The sequence below is a fragment of the Phalangium opilio genome, unplaced genomic scaffold (genome assembly GCF_054372755.1).
Source record: "Phalangium opilio isolate 3A_F unplaced genomic scaffold, DU_Popi_V2 ptg000390l_1, whole genome shotgun sequence".
Taxonomy (NCBI): Eukaryota; Metazoa; Arthropoda; class Arachnida; order Opiliones; family Phalangiidae; genus Phalangium; species Phalangium opilio.
The window spans coordinates 10,012,477-10,019,549 of NW_028324234.1; the positions used below are offsets into that span (position 1 = coordinate 10,012,477).

At 43.0% G+C, this 7,073-nt stretch overlaps 1 long non-coding RNA gene across 1 annotated transcript; it reads right to left on the reverse strand.

Moving 5' to 3' along the window:
• Nucleotides 1-6,445: 6,445 nt before the first annotated feature.
• On the reverse strand, nt 6,446-6,830 carry LOC149597137 (uncharacterized). Its single transcript, XR_016379344.1, has 3 exons — nt 6,700-6,830; nt 6,565-6,633; nt 6,446-6,501 (listed from the first exon to the last, which is right to left on the reverse strand). It is a non-coding gene; the product is annotated as an uncharacterized LOC149597137 (long non-coding RNA).
• Between the last annotated feature and the right edge of the window lie 243 nt (nt 6,831-7,073).

The following is a 7,073-nucleotide window of genomic DNA, read 5'->3' on the forward strand; positions in this document are numbered from 1 at the left end:
GTTGTTCCTCTAATGAGGAAAGAGTCTCTGCTACGACATTTTCTGACAAACTTCTAGGCGTTTGAGGGGCTAGGAAAACGTCTTCTTCCGCGTCTGTGTTTCCTAGGGTGGAACCAAAATACAAAAATTAAATTAAATTTAACAAGTTTCGAAATATAAATAAACCTCTCCAAGCCGTGACTATGAATATTCACCTACGTCATTTTCTGAATATGCAACTAACTATATATTTCTATAGGCTTAAAATTATAAATAATGTATTACTCAAGTATAATTACGAATTCCATTGAGAAATTCATTGGCCAGTAAACAACATCCTCTAGTTACACCAAAACAATATCCTCAATTATATATTCTTCATAATAAAATAAGTTATTTAAAGGAAATCCAAAAGGTATCATGCAGCAAAAATGCAAGCTTTGCCGCTATGACCCACAACCTGTTTTCTATCATACAGCACAGAAATATTTGGAAATAAAATAATAAATATAATAAGAAAGTTACCAGCAACAGCGAATCTTGGGTCTAAATTGCTTTCATCTCCAGACACTCAACAGGTCTGACGGCAGGCAAAGGTCATTTCTTGAAGTTGGAAACTCGTTAATGATTGATTCGTACGCTTCGAGTATCTCCTTCCTCAAAGCATTCTTTGTATTCGAATTCCGCCCATTCTTGGCGTCTGTTTCATGAAGAAATCAAATTAACCAAACCTAACATAAAAATAATATTCCATATTACAAGTACACACTAGCTTGACTATAAACGATGTTAACATATCAGCCAGGGCAATTGGTTCTTTTTGGTCTATTCGTCTTCCCATAAATCGAGCAAAACTTTTCGCACTTTGATTGATGGCTATGCTACTGTTGCTGTTTATAAAATTTAACCAAAGTCAAAAATTTAATAAATAGCAAATCTTTTAATAAAAATTTATAGTTAATTTGCGTCTTGAAAAACACTATATATAACACGATACCACGAGTTTTTTAAGCTCGTTGCTAAAGCACATTTTCTCGACTTCATGAGAAGCCAAGAAGAGCCTGTTTATATCATGGGCGGAAACATTTCCGCAGTGGTGAATAATTTGCGTTATCAAATCTTGAAAGTCATATTTTTTGGATTTAGGAACATGTTTATCTGTAGTTCGCAGTTCCAATAATTTATTTCGAAGGTATGATAAGGTCAGATATCTCGATTCTGCTAATAAAATAAAATGGCAATGGCGTGATAAAATTCTAAAAAAATATTAATAACAGAGATATAATTAGAATAATAAATATATATTACCCATTTTTGAGCACAGTTGTTGTTTGGTCCAGTTTTGAATGACTTATAAACTTCAATCCTCTAAATCCTATAAATAAAGAATGGTTAATTTTGTCGTATGTTTCATAAGAAGCGCTTTTAACCGCAACCAGTAATAACGGTCAGAGAAGTTGTCCTAATTTTTAAAAGTAATTTTGATTAAAAAATCCTTTCGTACTAATTTAATCCATATATAATTAACTAAAGATAGAAACCAACCTGTCTTACACCGGTTTGAACTCAAGTCATGTAAAATATTACTAGTCGAACAGAATATCTTTTAAAGCTCCCAGGCATGCTATCGTTGTGGTCGCTCTGGCCATCTTCGTCGGAATTGTCCTAGACCCGCAGGTACACCACCTCGCCCGGCTTAAGCGGTAAATTTACCGGCGCTTCCACCTGTTGCCCCACAAGGTCAGGCACCAGGTTCAGGAAACGCTTAGGACGCATCCTGGAAGGGTCTCAGGATGTGCGCCGGAACTCACAGGACCCTATCCAACTTTATTCCGTCAGAGGGGATAGTGTTAACGAGAGTCGACTCAAGAGGATAGTAGTTCAGGTCGCATGTAAACCATGCGTTGCTTTTCTTGATAGTGGGGCAGATCATAGCATTGTCGCTTGGGACTTCTTACATAAATTAGGAGTCATTTCGTTAATAGTTCCTCAATCGAATATTGTCAAGGGGGTACTAAAGGGCATAACTACGACTTCTGTAGGGTATATTGACTTAAAGATAGATTTGGGGATGCAAATGGGGACAATACCGGGAGGCTTTCACGTTCTGAAAGATATAGAATTCCCAATTATCCTGGAAATGGACCTATTGGACGAGTTGCGAGCCAGCATGGACCATGAACGTAACGAATTTCGGTATTGTGGATATACTCTTCCCCTCACTTATTTGAGAAATCATGCGCCCGGGTTCACCCAAAACCAGGAACTCGACACCGGGACAGTTGATGTGTCCCAGTTAAACATGGGTTCTTTGACGGAACGAGATGTGGGGGACTTAATCTGAATCTGTTAAGAATTTTCATCTCTTTTCTCCGGTCGTCCGGGTAGAACCCACCTGTTACGACATCGGATCCAACTAAAACCTGGCACGGTCCCGATCCACCGTCAACCCTATAATCACTGTCGGGTAGCAAATGAAGAAATCGATTCCCAGGTAAAAGAATTATTGCAACAAGGGTTAATTAGACCTTCAGTTAGTCCGTGGGCATTACCCACTATAGTAGTAGGTAAGAAAAACACTACCAAAAAACGCATGTGCATAGACGTTACCCGGTTAAATAGCGTTACTGTGGACGATCCCTATCCGTTGCCACGTATTGAACATATTATTGATTCTATGGGAAAGCCTACATATATCACTAAGCTTGACCTTAAATCCGGATACTGGCAGGTAGAGATGCACCCGGATGATATTGAGAAAACGGCTTTTGTTACCAGGGAGGGAAATTTGAATGGCTCGTGATGCCGTTCGGTTTAAAGAATGTCCCATCAATATTCTCCCGTTTGATGAAGAAGGTTTTAAAATATACACGACGATTTGGGGTTGGTGTATACCTGGATGACATTGTCATCGCTAATGCTAGCTGTGAGGAACACCTGGAAGCTCTTCGCTATGTGTTTTCACAGCTGAAACACGCCGGTTTAACGGTTAATTTGAGAACATCGAGTTTTGGAGTTTCTAAGGTTGCGATACTCGGCTATGTAGTAAGCGCGCAAGGTGTACAAATTGACACGGAGAAAGTAGAGGCGATTAGAAAGTTTCCCCGACGTCCAACCATTAAACAGGTTTCGTCGTTTTTGGGAATGTGTGGGTTTCACTCCCGGTTTATTTCTCACTTCGCGGATCTTACGGCCCAACTTAATCGACTAAAACGTAAACACCAGAGAAGGCGATGGGGGGACGATGAGGAGACAGCTTTTAAGAGTTTAAAACAGGCTATAGCGGAAGCTGCTATGTTGCAGGCCCCAACCCCAGGTGGGAAATTTATCGTTACCACGGATGCTAGTGGCATCGGTATTGGAGGCATGTTAACCCAGATTCAAGGGGAGGTGGAAGTGCCGTTGGCATATACAAGTCGCCTCTTAAGACCTACAAAATTAAAATATAGTACTCCGGAACAGGAGGCATTAGTGGCAGTAGAAGCCGTCCGTAAATTTCGCCACTATATAGAGGGCCGGGAATTTGCGGTCCTATCGGATCACAGGGCCTTATGCTGGTTATTACGTTTGAAGGATAAGTAAAGTCGGCCCATGCCGTGGGCATTAGAGCTACAGGAATTTATGCAGTTCGAAATCTTGCATGAATCCGGAAGTGAAAATGTGGTTGCCGATGCCTTGTCTCGATGCCCGGTATCAGATTTGGACACAGTCAGTCCAAATGTCTTAGAAATGGACGACCTAGAGCAGTCGCCCGGTCCTGAAGGCCAGGAAGTCCGGGTCAATATGGTATCGTGTAAACCGGTAACATTAGGTCTCCCGTGAGACGTCGCCACTAAGGCCGACATAAAGTTAGCGCAGGCTGGTGATCCGTACTGGCAGGCTATCCGACAGGACTTAGAAAGGGGAAAAGCATCCAACTTATATATAATAAAAGAGGATATGTTATACCGGAAAGCCCAGGGTTTTCAGCCGGAAAAAGTAGGTACTCCAACCATAATAGTGCCACGGATATGTCAAGCCTATCATGACCACCCCCTATCGGGTCATAGTTGTCGCACTGCTACTTACAAACGGGTGCAAGCTAAATACTACAATCCTAAGTTGTATTCCCTGGTTCAAGACTACGTCCGGGGATGTGAAATTTGTCAAAGATATAAGAGCAGGAATACTAAGAAACCAGGTTTAATGATTCCTTCTCATAAGATACATCCCGGGGATTTGGTAGGGATTGATATTATGGGTCCATTACCAGTGACGAAAACCCAGAATAGGTTCTTAGTGGTAATGATAAATTATTTTACCAAGTACGTAGAGATATTTCCGGCACGAAGTGTTACCGCTCCTATACTGTGTAAGATCTTACTACAGTATGTTTCACGTCGTGGTACGATGACAGCCTTATTATCGGACAATGGGCCTCATTTCATATCGGTATTATGGAAGCGCTTATGCCGAATGTTAAAAATTCAATTGAAATTCACGTCCCCATACCATCCCCAGGCGGCCAATATGACCGAAAGGGCAATTAGGGTTGTAGGCGAAATAATGAGTATTTATACCGGGAATGTCCATACAAAGTGGGACGAAAGCTTGCCCCTTATTCAGTTGGCCATTAACAGTGCCATTCACACTTGCACTGGTTCATCCCCCTTTTATTTACATCATGGTTATGAGCCTACGTTACCCTGGGATGAGCGTACATTCGCCGGTGTCCCTGAGGACATAGAAGGAGAGATAAGGGGTTATGAAGATGGGCCCCTCCGGGAATGGCAGTTGTCCATTGACTTCGCTCAGGAAATGAATGAGCAAGCCAGTGCCAAACAAAAACGGTTCTATGACCGGAACTATTCCGATGGGGAACTAGGAGTGGGGCAATTAGTGTGGAAAGCGGGACATAGCTTATCGAACGCTGCAGCTAAATTCTCGGCTAAGCTTGCTCCAGCTTGAGAGGGTCCCTATCGGGTAGTAGAAAAGCTATCACCAGTTTCCTATGTTATCATGGATTTGGAGTCAGGTGCTTTGGCCGGTACTTGGCATATAAATCAATTGAAACTACTGATGAACTCTGTGGTCCTCGAAACCCAGGAAGCCACGGAGCTTGAAATCCCGCCGGTAATACAGAACTTGGTGAACGTTGCAGACCCAGATGATGAGCAAGGACATGAGCTGGTTGTAACACAGTACGAAAGATCGTTTATTGAGGCAGATTCCCGGACGGTCAGGAGAATGTCTGGGACTCGGTGCCCATAAGAGTGTATGACTTCCGGCCTCGTCAAAGCCAGGCAGACGGGGTCGTTGATAGGCCGTCGACCTCAATATATATAGAACCGGATATACTCGATCCGAATCCTAGCATTACGGTAGAAAACGACTCAGTTCCCACCCCGATACCCCGGCGGGAATATAATCTTCGACGCCGGGTTCGAGTTGAGGAACAGGAAGAGCGAGGGGGAGACCTAGCGGTAGCAGGTCCTTCCGGGGAGGGAAGGCGGAATCGTGGTGTTCAGAGGGACCCGGTGTTGGGCACCGCTAAGTCCGGGAATCACACCAGGATAAGTCTAAGTCAGAATACTCAGGACGATTTGTTAATGGCGCCTTTTCAGTATGGGTGGAAAAGGGAACTAGTTTTGAGAAAGGATAGCGGAGGTCGTATTGGGGACGTGTACTATTACACCCCGGAACCAATTAAGGAAAAGCTGCGATCCTACAAACAGATTTCAGCCTTTCTAGGAACGCATCGCGACCAAGCCCGCCGGTTGGGAATGCAGAATTTTATTATGAAGCCCCACCCGATTGCGTATCCCCCGTTTGAGATTGTTCGCCATGCTCTATGTTGAAGCACGACCAGTCGTATCACGATTGAATTTGAATTTTTTTGGCTTGTTTTTCACGAGGCAGTCGCTGTCGCGCACAATCCTCCGGTAGGCCATACGGCCGCTGGCTTAGATTCATCATCACCAATCGATTCTGCTATACTGGTAGTGCGTAACAGTATCACATCCGTCACGGTGTCAAGAGCCAGCTCCCCGCCTCCGCGTTACGGAGACGTTTTTTGCTCCCTCCCTTGCTATGTTTCAAGCACTGGTACGGATATTGCGGGATTTTCCCTTCATGTAAAAAACTTACCAGAACGCTTTCCTGTGGGCTTTACGGGATGTGTTTCCCACTTCGGGGCCATACCCGACGAATTAGATGTACAGTTTATGCGTACCGCCTTTTTGAACACCGGTGTCTTAGGCACGGTCGGAGTTCCTCCTCTATATATTCCGGAATATAAGAATATTTTTTCTTCTCATATATTGGCACAATGTACCACGCCTTTGTTCGTTTACTGTAGGCACGTGTATCTCTGGAATCCACACATTTATGACCGTTATGCTTATTTCACAAACACAGGCTATAATAAGTATATTAATGAAATTTTACTTTGGCTGTCCATCTTGTCTATAAGCCCGAGGCCATCCACTGTGCTTGTTGTGGTCTATGGCGGCTAATTTAATCCTTATTTGGTAGCCCCAGTAGCTACATCACAGACAAAAATTACTATGTCATCATGATAAACGATGGAAACAAAGTTAGACATACCCAAAAGCGATTCTTTTTGGGGCATACATTAGAATTAGACTGTGGTAACTTTCGAGAAAGCCTGTGTGCCTGTAACAAACAAGATTTGCGCGTGATGAATGGTGTTACAGTTCATCTCTAGGTACTCACGCATACCTAAAGTTTGTGAAGTATCCCATATTTTTTAAGAGGTACTTCCTCATAACTTCGCTTCTTAATTTTAAGAAAGTGGGAGAGTTGGTTTGTAACCAGGGTTGTTTTCCAGCTGCTCTTCAGTTAAAGGTTCATGGTCGCAATGACTGAACATGCCTATCTCCAAGTGCCACTCATGCTCGTTGATAACATGGTGGAGACAAGTCAACCACAAACTCTATAAATATTTGGATTTCAATTGACCACCTGTTCTTCAAGATTCATTCAAGGTAATCATAGCACAATACCTTCATAGTGAAGACCTGTCCTTGACAATTTTTGGAGCACCACCAGAAATGATTACGTAGTAAAGGAGCCCAGTGACATAAATCTCTATG